This window comes from Halyomorpha halys, unplaced genomic scaffold (genome assembly GCF_000696795.3).
Source record: "Halyomorpha halys isolate HHAL.00 unplaced genomic scaffold, Hhal_1.1 Scaffold225.1, whole genome shotgun sequence".
Taxonomy (NCBI): Eukaryota; Metazoa; Arthropoda; class Insecta; order Hemiptera; family Pentatomidae; genus Halyomorpha; species Halyomorpha halys.
Window position 1 is genome coordinate 70183 of NW_027115321.1, and position 16083 is coordinate 86265.

Sequence of the window (16083 nt, forward strand, 5' to 3'; positions counted from 1 at the left end):
TTGCCTTGGATCAGTTGTTGGGCCTGTTACATTGCCTTGGATCAGTTGTTGGGCCTGTTACATTGCCTTGGATCAGTTGTTGGGCCTGTTACATTAGCCTATTATGATGGATTGGTATTCAAGGCGCCAAGTTTTTCACAGGATGTTGTGCTCTGTATCCATTCTGCAGAACGTGATAGAAAGTTTCTGTTACCTGATACTGAGAAATCATAAGAACTAAGTTATTAAAAACGGATCTATCACAAATTAATATCATGTCTTATTTAATTATAATAAGACATAAATAGTGATGTTTGGTATATAATTTTAATCTGGTTGTATTTACGCTTTGTATTCTGATAAACAAAATAACGTTTTGACTATGGGTAGTTTAATATGATCCGGAAAAAGTTGAGGGTTAGATTTGTGTAATATTTGTAGGAAAGATTTAAGGATATTTATACAATACGAGACTCTATACTGGGGGCAAAGAGAGCCTATTACATATTTTATAAAAAACACGTAGATACACTCATTCGATTTTTTAAATTATTGATTCCATATTTTCTAAAGCCATAATATTCTCTACAAAATATAAAGATTTAAAATTGTATTACTTATATTCAAATATTAAATATATTAAAAAAAAAAATCTTTTTATATCGTGTAAATATATTTAGTGTATATATGTCCGATCATGAATTGATTGGTTTGCTGTATTTGGGCAGCAAATAGGCATAGCTAAATAAAGCATTTCTCTCTGTATTAATAACACAAATTAATAATAACAAAAATTATCCAAACAGTCTCAACCTTCTTTATTAAAACAAATTACTTATCAATATTTCAATATATTACGGCCATCATCAAGAAAAATTTTAATTTTAGTTTCATGCTAGGTACCTAACCTAAACTGGTTGTTGAGGTAGGTTAAGTGATATTTATTTACGTTCATGATAGTAAAATACAAAAATTGTGAAGAATAGAATTTGTTGTCATAATGACAAGTTGACTGTATTAAATTGACTTGAAGAATAATTGTCTGCAAAATTTTATTAATCAATGTGAAGCTGTAAAACTATAATTAAGATTGTGTTTGATGGTGGCTGTAAAACTAATAACCTAATATTGATTGATTGTAGGGATGGCTACCGTTATCGTGTGAAATAATAATTTTGTTATTGTAAATTATTAATAAAGTTTTGTCATTATTAGATCTTTGCGTACGGTTAGTACACACGTTTACTACAGACGGTTCAAGGAAAAAATTATTTTAGCGCCAAATTTATTTTACTTAAAGAAGAGATGCATACGGTTCTCGGTGCCGCATTTACCAGCCGTTGAATTATACCATCATGACTTGACAAAAACAGAGGATCTATAAAGACTTCCGCAATGATGAAGAAATTGCCGTAACCTATTCAAAACAGAAAAAAAAATCCATGTTTTAAACCTTGTTATTTTTTATTTCTTAGCCAAACAGGTTAATTGGTTTGCATGAGTATTAGAAAATAAGGTTCATTCACTATGATAGGATCTCAAGGTCCTCATAGGCCAATTAAATATTCTTTGTATTGTTATCTACTTCATCTTCACTATTAATTCGACCATCGGAATGGAACTTCTGGCTTAGAGTTTAGTGACAGGAATAACAAGAAAGCAAGATCGAGGTGTAATAAAAGCGAGGAATAATTAAACCTATTTGTGAAAAGGATAAATAGGGCGCCTCTTATATATCGCAAAAGTAAATTAAGGAAAAGTGAGTTATGATTAATAGAATTGTAATGCAAATCAGAACAAGTTTAGGCAAGAATTTCCTGATATTATATTAAAGTTTAAGGGGTTATTACAATCCATATCTTTTCTTTGAAATAGATTTTAATATCAGCATACTTTTTTTTTAATTAATTTTATTAAAAGTATATATAATAAATAACTTTGATGTTATGTATACAATAGCATGATTCAGACATGTGGAGAATCTACCCATTGAGGGAACTCCAATAACGTTTTTACATTAGAAGATCTCGAGGCCATCTTTTTTTCAGGCGCCTCGGAGGATTGACAGAATGGAAGAGGAAAAAAACAAATGGGTTTTGGGGGTTGAGACGTTTATTATGGAAGGATTCTGGCCAAATTGGCAACATATGGAACATTGATGTGCTGATGAGCGATTTGATTTGTGACAAAGTAAGGAGTATTATGGATTTTACGAAGGATTTATGATTTTATTTTAAATTGAATACGAGAGAAATTCGATGGCTTAATTGGACCCTAAATCTCAACTTCCTAAGTCCAGATAGGCCTTATAATAGTCATATGAACGAATCTTTTGTAATTAGTTGGATGTTTGAACCATTTGTTTAATAAGTATTGTGTTAGTCAGAATCCATGAGCAGTTTCCTGTCTTTGCAGTTTTGTTTGAGGATTCCAAATTAGTCGTTTGTCCAGATGAAGTGCTAGGTAACGGACCGGTTCGACAGGGATAAGTGGGGATTAAAGGATTCTGTGGTGCAGGATGTCATCGGTTTACGACGAAGGGTAAATGTGGTTTGGTAGGATTTATTTTATTCCTCTAGTTTTGACAACATTCTTCAAGAGTGTTGATGTGGGATTGGAGGGTTTAGGATACAATGAAAGGGTATATATTCACTCAGAATAGACATGTGTCATTGGCGAGGATAGTATTAGAATGGGTTCGGATATCCGTTGTATAAACTGAAAAAAGGATAGGACCAAGGATACTACCCTGAGGTACACCAGCATACTGAGAAAAGAGAGATGAATTAGTGCTGTTATGATTTACTTGAAATAGGCTGTCACAGAGAGAAGAACGGATAATAACGGAAGTACGTAGGGGTAGGGATTTACGGGTCTTGTGTAACAGTCTCGGGTGCCAGAATCGATTAAAATATCGATAAGATAGATAGATATAAGACATAATTAAATTGATTAATTTTATCAAGAATGTTATTGACATTGTTTTAAAATTTGTTACCACAGTAATTAAGATTGTCACTTGCGATTAGAACATATTGCTACTTTGCTGGAGTAGTGTCATCTTACAAAAAAGTTTTTTTATTTATTTTGTTTTCGAGGTATTCCATAGGTCGTCTTGTACACTGATGTTAATTTGCAGCAACTCCAGTAGCTTTAGGAAATTCCGTACTGGATTTCAGTAATGAAATTGACCACAGTCTACGGTACTATCTTTAGAATGGGTTCACTTCTAAATAAAATTTAAAAAAAAAATGGTTTGTCGTATATACCATTATTCAAAGAAAAATAATTTTTTTTTTTTACTGTATCTTACAACTATGAGAACAAAACATCTCTAAACTTCCCCTGAATGTAGTTGTTTTATTATTGATAAAATCTCACAATCCTCAATTATATTTTTTATTTTCATAGCCAATTAATTTTAATTCTCATTAGAATTACTTACTGTTAATTTTGCTTTTTAAACTTCATGCATTAAATGTAATTAGTAATTATACGTTTGTATTTACGTTTTATTATTTTTTTTTTAGGACGCTTTGACTTCTCGATATCTGAAAAAAATCTTCCACAGAAAGGTAAGTCTTTCTATCCTCATGAATAATTTTAGATAATGAAGTAGATCGCCACCAGCATACTCACTTTTTAACGTTTGGAAAATTTGAACTTATTCAATAAAATTTGGGCATTAAGAAAAGAAAATTTCTTGTATTAGGATAATATAGAATATACTATAAGATAGGATCTCATCTCTTTGAACTTGTATATGAATCACATTTATGCAAAAAAAAAACGAGTTCGGTGAATTTTCTCATTTGTGACTTGATCTTCAAATCGAAAATGGTTATCTGTAATTTTACTGGTGATTTGATTTCAATCGAAACCTCCTTCAACAATTTTTGTTGTACATTACGCATGTGATATATATATATATAGATATATATATATCTCCGACGTTTCGCTCCAATTTTTATAATAGGGGACGTCAAAACATGTATTGCCGTCGATATTTCTAATTCAAATTTTTTCACAATCGCAATACTTTCCCAAACTATATATTCCATATATAGGTAAGTGAAAGTAAAAAATACCATTTTTCTTGTGTTAGTTGTTTATTTTTAATATTATTTTTTTTAATTCATCCATATTATTATAATTATTTTAATTTATCCATATTATTACTCAACGTTGCTAGGCTCTTTCTTCTTTTCAGGATTTTTCAGGATCTTAAATCATTTTACGATCTCACAAAATAAACACCATTGTTTGAACCGTGTAAATTGCTTTTAAAATTTATAATATATTTTATTTTTTACATAATGAGTAATTTTTATGTTTGTCCATGATTTTATATTTACTTTTATAATTAGATATTTTATAATGTACACTACTTTGAACTATTTTATTTTTGAATATAAGAAGATGGCCTGGGTTGCCGTAAAAAAAAAAAGAACAAATAGTTTAAAACTATTTTAATGTCCGACGTTTCGCCCCACTTTGCACGGCTTCATCAGGGCTAAAAAGATAAAAAAAAACTGAGAATATTACAACAATAAGATACAATAAGGAAATTTAAGCTAGGATAAATATTATGTAAAAATAAAGTGATGACAAATCACATATAAATAAAAGGAAGGAAGACATAAAATAGTATCATTATAAAATAAATTTTAATAAACAATGATAAGAATAAGTACGTAAAACAATACGGGGGGGGGGGAAGTAAAGATTAAATAAACGTCTTGAAAGAATAAATATAAATTAAAATAATAGTAATGATATTATTATTATTATTTTTATTTATATTTATTCTTTCAAGACGTTTATTTAATCTTTATTTTCTTTTTTATTCACCTGCAAAGTGAGGCGAAACGTTGGAAATTAAAATAGTTTTAAACTATTTGTTCTTTTTTTGACCGCAACCCTGACCATTTCCTTATAGTTAAATTTTTACGGTCAACTATATAAACATATATATTTTATTTTTGGTCCTATTTTTCTAATTTCTGTGGGTGATAGCTGTTTATTTTTCTTAAGTCTTCGTTCAACGTCCATTAGTAGCTAATATGACTTGTCATATTAAAAAGAGATTAGCCGTTGTGGTTCCTGGTATCGATTGCCCTGCCATTATGTTCGATTCTCACGGAAGATCGAGAAGCAGTTATGCTTCACGCAAGCCTTGAAGTGGGAGTCTAATTTAATAATCTCTGTGATTAACTGATAGCTGACAATATTAACTGTGGAGTATGTTCCTTACTAATGGTTAAATACGTCAAATGTTATCCCACAACTAATATCATAATAGCTACGTAATGATACGTTGGATGGTCGTTTGGAACCACGTTATGCTCGCGAATTGTCTCCATCTGAACGGTTAGTGTTACACAACATTACATTAAATCGAGGTGCGTAATAAAATATTATTTACATCTTGGTAACAATTTACAGTTAGAGTGGCGTATCTACAAATTCCGCTTGGGTTTTGGTGGCAAGTTAACGAACGCTATAGTATTTAACAGCTATTATTATAAATAGACTATCATTATAAACTATATAGTATAAACTATAGACATCTGGCACATTTCGACAGACACTGAACATAGAGGAAGTGACCTTTCCTTAGTATTCTATATCAATGTAAAAAAGCAAGGGCTGACACTTAGGCAGGTACAAGCTGTCATCTCACAATGGACTTGCATCAGTCTGACTATTTTATGTTTAACAAATGTAAGTCAGTTCTCACGAGTCCTTAGGTCATGGTACCTTACTCCCAATTTCATGGAAGCTTGGCCACCCTGTTTAGGGTCACGCCTTTTCCCCCCTCCCAGATATTTATTTCTAATTTCATAGGCTTTCTAGTCTCCGCCTAATTTCCTAAATTATCTGATTAGTCCAAACCCCGTCTCCTATTTCACTATTCTTCCTACCCCCTCTTCTCAAGTGTACATATATATTTCCTAGCACTAGATAGCTAAGTAAGAAGAGAGACACTCTGTAACAGTGAAAGTAACATGTAGTTCTTGTAAATATGTTAGAATAAACTCATTCATGTTCTATGTAAAAAACCTAAAGAATGGGAAAATATGGTAATGGGAACTACAACGTTACATGATCCGAAATTCAGCCTGGTTATCTTTAGGAAGAATTAATTGGACGGAGCACGAAATATCTTGACCAATAGTTTCATCTCGAGGAACTCCACAACCTTCCTCAGAGTTGGCCTTGTGCAGGTCCAGCGATTACCCTGCTCCTATGACGTAGGCTTCACAGCCTGCCCATTCCAGATAAATAACCCTGTTTATTTTTTTTTTGTATGGGAGTGGCCTATCAATTTCCAAAACAAAAAAAAAAGTTAGCATGTCTTTTATTCAGAAGATCTTTTAGTACTAGGATAAAGTAACCTCACGAATTTCCATTTTGAAAAATTTATGTAACTACATTATTTTTCCATATTAATAAATAACCATGGGATTTGTAAGGTTTTTCTGACATAATTTCATTCAGTATAAAATAATGAAATAACAGATCGAATAAACTAAACTGAACATTCAATCTTAATAGGAGGAGAAGGTGGTTGGGTGTGCGGTCAAAATAAAACACAAAGAAGTTGATCTAACTTATTTAATTGTGCCAACGTTTCAGCTAGAGTTTCTAGCTTTCATCAGGGCTATGAAGAGAACAAGATAACATCCAATGAATATAGAAAATAAAATATAAACAAAATGGCATAAAGTGAATAATTTTTCATAAAGGAATTAATAAAATTAGTTGATGAGAGAAGTGGAAAATAAAATGTATACATATGTAATTGAATAAGAAGGTAAAATAACATGACTAGGGATATAAAATAAAAATGAAGTTATATAATGCAAAGAAGTATGAATATATTAGTTATTAACAATTTAAAAATTAAAATATGGAACGAAAAATAAAATAGAGAGAAAGTAAATATATGTAACCATAATGATTGAAAAACAGACAAAATATAAGTAAAGTTTAACAAAAGAAATGAATAGAAAAAAAAATTATTTTGAAAACAATAATCATATAAGTTGAACATAACTAATTACGTGGGTAAAGAAAATCGAGAAAAGAAGGGGTGATAAAATAAAGATAGGGAAAAAATAAAAAGAGAATAAAACGAACCTCTTAGCTTGAAATCTAACCGCCAAGTGGTATACTGCGCCAAGAGAGGCCAAACTCCGAATTAAAAAAGACGTTACAAGAATTACCATATTTTCAATTTTAATAATAAAAAGTCCGATCAACAATCGAATTATAATCGAAATGGATGGGGTAACCTTGCAGATGAATATTACTCAACACAATAATAGCACTACATAAATGCTACTAAGTCTAAAAAGAGAAACGAATTTTGATGGTGAAGCGATTTTTTTATTTTGAGAATCCGTATCGGGAGGTTTTTTGATTTTACGTGTCCAGAACATTTTTTTACAGTTTCTAAGGATTCTCGTGCTAACGATGCAGAAAATCCGAGAAACCCTAAAAGGACAAAATCTTAGTACGCATAAGGATATTCGAAAAATTAGGGAACCGTATGGAAGAAAATCGTTTTAAACCCCATTTTCAAAATGATCTGTCATATCATCATAAATTTGAGTTTCCTCAACCGACTAAGCAAGCCTTAACTTAGTCTGAATTATAATGATAGATTCTTACGATATTCAAAATCTGAAACGATATTTTCCTTCAGGAATTTTCGATTTTCTGAATCTTTTGCACGCAAAGATAATAGTTAGAAACTGTAAATCATTGTAGGGTTTTTTTTGCGATTTACGGCTTCAAAAAAGTTTTTATGTACTCGTCTTGGCATCTTATTAACTATAGTATCTATAAAAAAAAAGCCAATCCCATTGGAAATTCCAGAGCAGTGCTGCCGATTCTACCGATCAAAAATACCCGCTCAGCGCCTTGAAATTCCCGTTTTACCCGACAAATACTCCCACATTACCTTTGTAAATTAGAGAATAATTATAAATGCAACTTTATGATTGTCACAATCATGATTGTACTGTCGCACTAGCTCTGGTGTTGTAGTTGGTAGTACAAGTAATGTCAGTAAACCAAATGTCACGTTACTATTGCGGCCAAAGTATTGGTAACTACCTTAAGGTGTAACTATGATAGTTATAGTCATTATAGCAATAGCGGTCACGATAGTATCAATGTCGTGACAGTGATGTAACACGGATTGGTGTGATTGGTAATACGAGCAGTAGTTGTTAATGTCAGTGAACTGTCACATATAACTGTCATATGTATACACCTTGGTAGTGAACTGTCGCAATATATCAACCTTACTAAATGCAATAACGTTATACGAGAAAACACTGTTCTTATTTACTTACCCAAAAGTAATCCTCCCAAGGCACTAAAAACTGTATTCACCCCAATCCCCAAAAAAGATTCCGTCCCATGACTCAAAAATAAATCTATCCTGAAATTCAATAGTTAAGAAAAAATAATATAATTGTGTCTAATAATTAATTTAAAAAACTAGATCATGGATAAGTCCTACACAGCAATAGCGCTCTACATATAACGTAAAGCTTCCCTGAAATTCACGATCCCCTAGAATTACCCGCTGAGGTGAAATTTTTTTTTTTTTAATAATTTATTTATTGTTATTTACAACTGTATAAACATATATACAACAAGTAAATTTACTGTAGGTGTCATAGTGACACCAGATACAAGCATCTACCCACTGATAGAACTCCAATAACATTTCTAGAGGAAAAGATCTCGAGGCCATCTTCTTTTCAAACGCCTAGGAGGATTATTAGGTAATGAAGGAGAAGCCAGGTTAGAAAAAAGTGTATTTGGGTGGTTGAGAAGTTTATCATGGAAGGAATGGTATCTGGTTCTGGCCAAATCCAGCAACAAATGGAACATTGAGGTCCTGATGGATGACTTGATTTGTGACAAAGTAAGGAGCATTAAGGATTTTACGAAGGATTTTAGACTGTAAGAGGTGAAAAATAAAAATACTGTCATCGGCCGTTCCAGAGTAAAGTTCACTGGAGAAGAAAAGATGATTATAAGATAGACCCACTGTCTCTGTTGCGACCTAATGAAAATCAAATCAAAATCCCAAAAATTTTTTAAGGTTTATAAGCGATGATCCTCTATATTGGGAAACTTTGTAGATTGAATAATTCAATCTTTTTCTTTGTACCATTTATTGACTTATATAATAATAATTATTATAATTATATCTTTATCGGTGTTAAATAGGGTCTCACGATCCGTAAAAAACAACATAAATTAATTAAAATAAAATAAAAATAGTTATATTGTAGTTTTAATATATTAAGGAAGTAAAAATTATAAGAGTAATAAATCGTTTTATTATATTCATCTCCGGGATCCTTAGACGCTCTCATGTCTCCAGTTGGTACACCGAATTGATGTTGCTCCCCTTTTTTCTGTCAGAAATACTTCCTTGGGGTGTATTTATTTAGAATATTTAAAACTAAAAAAAAATCCCCATATCCTCGATTTGTTTACTCCGTGTTCGTCTGTCCACTCCTTAAATTCGATATTCCAACCCACAAACTTGTATATTCCTACTCATAGAACGATTGCCTTCAAAAAATCCTTTATAATTCGTGCTACAAGGAATTCTCTTCTCTACAATCTTAAAACCCCGTCGCTAACCGCATTTAAACATAAAATATTTCTCCTACTCCTCAACTATCAATCTTTCTCAAATCTGTAACAATAAAATAGAATGTATGATATAGGTTTTTTTTAAAATTATTATTTATTATATTTGTGCCATTATTTAGTTATTAAACCATTTTATGCCAAGCAATTGTCACTCCAATGTACATTATAATTATTCTTACGGGACCAGATCTCCCAAAATACAATTTTATTTCATAAAAATTCATAATAAAAAAGTATTCCTTCTTAAATTACCTTTCATAAATACATTAATTTTTAATATATTCAGACTTAATTACTAATAAACATTTAATGACTCCTGGCAGTATCAAGAAACAGCTTATCACTTGCCGTTTACTATCTGATTACCCTCCTATCCCAACCCTTTCCCCTGTTATCCCGAACCTCTTCTCCAGAGGTCTTCAGCACTGACCAATGGCGGTCCTTGCTCAGCGTCCTTGCTAGACCAAACCAGTTTTCCTTGCTCAGCGTTCGGCCTCAAGGTTCCTCGATTACTCTTTGATCTAGGACCAGCTAGGACTAAAATTTTAGGATTTCTTATTAATATTTTTGTCGATTAATATGTAAAAAAAATTGTTGGCTTCAGTGTTATTGGGAAAAACTTTAAATATGCATGCTTAGATCCTATACCGAAACATTTATCCCAGTTTCCAAGGAAGGTTTCAAAATTACAAACATGTTATTAGTGAAAAATGGTCCATTTCCTTCATTTCATATCTTCGATGAAATATTAAACAAAGATTGAAAAAATTTACCAAACCTAGACTTTTAATAATAAATAAATAAATTCCAACAAATCCCATTAAATCACCTCTGCATTTTCCTGTAGAATTTATCAGATCCAGTAGGCATTTTTTCGTGGCTTGACTGAAGTCGCTACGGTTTCAAACACTCTTGACAGATAGGCATAATAGCTTTTGACATATAGTATTTTAAATAATTTATCATTAATTTTGTATAAATAAATTTTATTTATTAAAATCTTTCGGAAAGGGATATCGAATCATATATATACAACTGTAAAAAAAAAATACAATAATTAAATATGAGGAATGTTTCAAACACTTGATATTCTTGAGAAGGAACCACCCAATGGTGGCACTTCCAAAAAATTAATTTAAATAAGAAGGTCCCGTGGCAATCCTCTTTTCAGACCCCTCGGAGGATTATCGGGGATTATTAAGGATGAGAGATTAAGAACTAATGGGAATGAAGGGATGTTAAGGTCTTTGTGGATGAGTTTAATTGTGACGTAATAAGGAGCTTAATTGCCAAATTGGTTTGGTCTTCATAGTATATAATAATTTTGTTTAGTGAATGGGAAGCTTAGAGCGTTTGTCAAGTTGGTGTTGTAGTAAAATCTACGAGCAGTTTCTTGTTTCAGTCTTGTATTAGGACTCCAGGTAAGTCTCTTGTCAAGATTGAATCATGTTAAACCCTTACAATTTACAGATTATTTTTTCTTGAAATTAATTCAAATTAGAGAAATAAATTGATATATTTAATTATATTATTTCAAAAATTTTTTGAGACAAGGTAATATATATTAAATAAATCAATTTTATATCCAAATCCGTCTCAACACTTTATTTATTCATTTGTCCAACGTTTCGGCCTTTCTAGCCATCTTCAGGGACATCTTCAATATAAAAATCCTTCTCACATTAATTATTTTCTATTTGCAGGCTATTCTGCCCAGGTCAATTTCTTTATTTAAAGTTAAAACCTCTTTATTTAAATTTTAAAACCATTCATTTATTTATTCTATAAGATTGTCCACAGTATAAAACACCACACCATATAACCTATTGGTTTGTTATATGGTGTGGTGTTTTATACTGTGGACAATCTTATAGAATAAATAAATGAATGGTTTTAAAATTTAAATAAAGAGGTTTTAACTTTAAATAAAGAAATTGACCTGAGCAGAATAGCCTGCAAATAGAAAATAATTAATGTGAGAAGGATTTTTATATTGAAGATGTCCCTGAAGATGGCTAGAAAGGCCGAAACGTTGGACAAATGAATAAATAAAGTGTTGAGACGGATTTGGATAGAAAATTGATTTATTTAATTGATATATTTAGTTCTTTATTTTTATGACATTCTTATATCATTTTGCTTCATTGTGTCCTTTAGTTTCTCTTTAGTTTTAATGCTCCTTTCTAAATTTTATTCTTTATATTAGACATCATGTAACATATTGCATATATTATTTATTATATATTTTATTCGATTTTATATATTGTATTCTCATTAGTTTATGTAAATTTGTACCATTATTATTCACTTTTTAAGTTCTTTCATTCATTATTTTTTTATATTTTGCTTGTTTTTATTTAGTATTATGTATTCAGTTATATTTTTTAAATTGAATTAATAGTTTTATCGCTATAAATTAACTGATATAGCTTATAAATCGTAATAGCGCTCTAATATTAAAAAGTATAACTAACTCATGTTTCATTAATAATTTCATTTCTTGTGTTGTTTTGACGCCGACCGATAGATGTCCTCTGCTCGGACCATATTAGTGATACCTTTCTGAAGAAATAAATACATTAATAAAATATTATGACCTTCCACTTTATGATTCTGCTATTTATTCAATTGATTTCATTCTAGCAAATTTTCAGATCTTTTCGCCTTTGTTTTGTGTAGTACTTTTATAAGGATTTAACAAATTTGATATAAATTAGCTTTTTCATTTAATTGTTAAGAAAAAAATTAAAAATCGGATTTTTTTTTGATTTTTTAATAATTTATTTATTGATATTTACAACTGTATACATATATACACATCAAGTAAATTTGCTGTAAGTGATATTATGACATGATAAAAACATGTGGAGAATCTACCCATTGATATAACTCCAAAAACATTTCTAAAGGAGAAGATCTCGAGGCCATCTTCTTTTCAGACGCCTAAGAGGATTATTAGGTAATGAAGGAGAAGCCAGATTAGAAAGGAGTTGGTTTGGGTGGTTGGGAAGTTTATTATGGAAGGATTGGTATCTGGTTCTGGCCAAATCAGCAACATAGGGGACATTGAGGTCCTGATGGATGATTTGATTTGTGACAAAGTAAGGAGCATTAAGGATTTTACGAAGGATTTTGGACTGTAAGGATTGGATTCGAGAGGATTTAAATGGTTTAGTGGAGCCCCATAGCTCTACTCCGTATGTCCAAATAGGCCTTATAATAGTCATGTAGATCAGTCTTTTGTAATGGATTGGAAGTTTGGACCGTTTGTCTAGTAAATGTTGTAATAGTCGGAATCGACGAGCAGTTTCCTGTCTTTTCAGTCTTGTATGAGGATTTCATGTCAGTCGTTTGTCCAGATTTAGTCCTAAGTAACGGATCTGTTCAACAGGAATGAGTGGGGTATTATTAAAAGATACTGTAGGGCAAGACGAAGGTTTACGACGAAAAAAGTCGGATTTTAAAATTATGTTTTTCTCTAAAAGTCTGATTTTATGATATTTTTCCTTTAGTAATTTTGTCAACTCAACGCTATCACACTTAATTCAGTTATCGTGAAATAACGAGTTAATAAATTGATTTGTTGAATTATTATCATCGTTTAGGTATTCATGAATAAATATTAATTACAGTACAATAGTGAATTAATTTTATTATTGTTTTCTAAAATGGTGCGTGATTATTTTCGTATTACCTCTTGTACGTTTTATTTCAAAAGTATCTTCTAGCTGTAACATTAAAAAAAAAAATAGAAAAAATTAATGGAATGAGAGAAAAAAAAAAAAGAAATTTGTTATTTTGTTTTGTGATTCCCCCCCCACCCCAAGATTCCTTTTTCTTTCACTAATGGTCCTTCACCTTTTAGATGTTGTCATTGCATTGCTGCGCTCTGTTGCATAGCTGCATAGTTTTAGATGTTGTTTTGTCTTTGCTCTATGTATAATTCATTAAATAATATCAAAAAATATAATACTGGTAAATGTAATCTTATAATAATTATGTTTTCTATCGGAAGGGTTATAGTTATAAGCATACGATGGCAGTTATATCGGAATCCCTGTGTAATGTGTATAAATGTATCTACCATACTTTGTACAACATATTTTTTTTTAAATAGAGAAGAATCGTACTCACCATGTAATCTGCAACTCACCTTAAAATTCTCGTTGTTATTACAAGGTTTTATGCAAAAAATGTTGCCGTTGTATATATTTGTAAACAGTAATTGGTGGTTTAAAAAAATTATTATTTTTTTTTATAATTTATTTGTTATTTACAACAGTATAAAAATACATAAAACAAGTAAATTTGCTGTAGGTGAGATAGTGAGATAGAGATACAAACATGTGGAGAATCTACACATTGATAGAACTCCAATAACATTTCTAGAGGAGAAGATCTTGAGGTCATCTTATTTTCCGACGCCTAGGAGGATTATTAGGTAATGAAAGTGAAGCCAGGTCAGAACCAAGTGGATTTTGCTGGTTGAGAAGTTTATCATAGAAGGAATGGTATCTGGTTCTGGCCAAATCGGCAACATATGGGATATTGGATGACTTGATTTGTAACAAAATAAGGAGCGTTAAGGATTTTGGACTGTAAGGATTGGCTTCAGTTGGACTTCGATGGTTTAGTGGAGCCCCAAAGCTCAACTCCGTATGTCCCAGATAGGCCTTATAATAGTCATGTAGATCAGTCTTTTGTAATGAATTGGCAATTTAGACCATTTGTCCAGTAAATGTTGTAATAATCGGAATCGAGCAGTTTCCTGTCTTTTCAGTCTTGTATGAGGATTCCATGTCTGTCGTTTGTCCAGATGTAGTCCTGAGTAACGGATCTGTTCGATAGGAATAAGTGGGGTATTATTAAAGGATACTGTAGGGCAAGAGGTTATGGGCTTACGACGAAGGATAAATGTGGTTTGGTGGGATTTATTGAATTAATTCTAATGCTCCAGTTTTGGCACCATCTTCGGTTGAAAAAATAAAAATTTATTTTATTATTATTTTTTTTAACTTTTAAAATTGATGATTGACTCTATTAGGTGATGATTCAATAAATACATATAAATAATGTTATTGCCAAGAAATATGATCTGTATTATTTTTGACTAAAAAAATATAATCCTTAAGTTTTGAATAGCTAATTGAAAAAAAATTGTAATTTAATATTTTTTAGTTTCTCAAGTAACTAGTTATGTAGTACACTTCCCAATCAAACACTCTGAAATACAGTCTAAGGTCGAGGTTATTTTACAAACCAATCACGATATTTTGTTCATTGCAGGTATTTAAACGCATCACTTTGTATGAAGTCTTCGTTTGTAATTGAAAAAAAAAATAGCAACATAATGTAAGATAATGGACCCCACTTTGTCAAAACTATGACTTTACAACTGTTGAATGAATTATGTTTTCGCTAGTACATAATAATTCATATTGTTTGAAAAATTTGCTGTTATATTGGTATAGTTTTTTATTTTATTTTTTTTATCATCTGCTTATTATCCTTATATTTGTCTAAAATGAAAAATGTATTTATTTAAATAAATTAGGAAATGTATTTTAGAGATTGCTATTTCCGCTACCAGTTTTTAAAGCAAGGCCATCAGCATCAGCCAATCCGGGCCCAGGAAAAATAAAAGGGGCAAACAATATTTCATGCGTTTTATTTTTGTTAACAATATTAATATATGGATGGCAGTTTTATTCTTCGTTGGAGAAAAAATTGTATTCGTTAGTCCTACCTCGAGGAAACCTAAAATACACATTTTTATAACAATAGAAAAATAAACTTACTGGAAGATTGTTGATTGACCGTGTGTATCAATGAATGGAATTTGGTCCGGGTGCGGTAAAAAAAACAAAACTCAAATAGTAAATGATAATACTATTTTTATTTGAGCCAACGTTTCGCCCCACGTTTCAGGGCATCGTCAGGGCTAAAAAAGATACAAACACTTGACATAGTTACAAAAAAACAAAACATAAGTGGAAAATAACAGGGGTATACAATGAAAGGTAAAATTTAATAAGACAAATTAAATTAATTATTAATAATCGTACTTATTTGTGTTTTTCATTGACCGCACCCCCAACCATCTTCTCCTCATTCATCATCCACGGTCAACTATCTCTCATAATTAGAAAAATTAAATGTTGTAAACAGTAAATGAAAACGGTAATAGTAACAGAAAGATAAGAGATAAAATAAGAGATTTATTTAATATTATAAGATTATATTATATATATAAGTTACAGCCTCAGTCAGCTGTTACTTCGATGTCAACTGACGGAGGAGATCAGCTGATCGCATGTATATAAAGAGATGTACCGAACCCAATAAAGTGAGTATGTTACAGCAGTTCACACGTGTTACATCTTATTCCTTCTTCTCTTTTTTGACATTTTGCTT

General features: G+C 31.0%; 1 protein-coding gene across 1 annotated transcript in view; it reads left to right on the forward strand.

Moving 5' to 3' along the window:
* Nucleotides 1–16083, forward strand: part of LOC106679865 (ATP-binding cassette subfamily G member 4) — a 163016-nt gene that overhangs the window by 15690 nt on the left and 131243 nt on the right. Inside the window, exon 2 of the mRNA XM_067052385.1 lies at nt 3510–3554. The gene's annotated coding sequence lies outside the window, so the exon portion shown is untranslated. The remainder of the gene's footprint in view (nt 1–3509; nt 3555–16083) is intronic.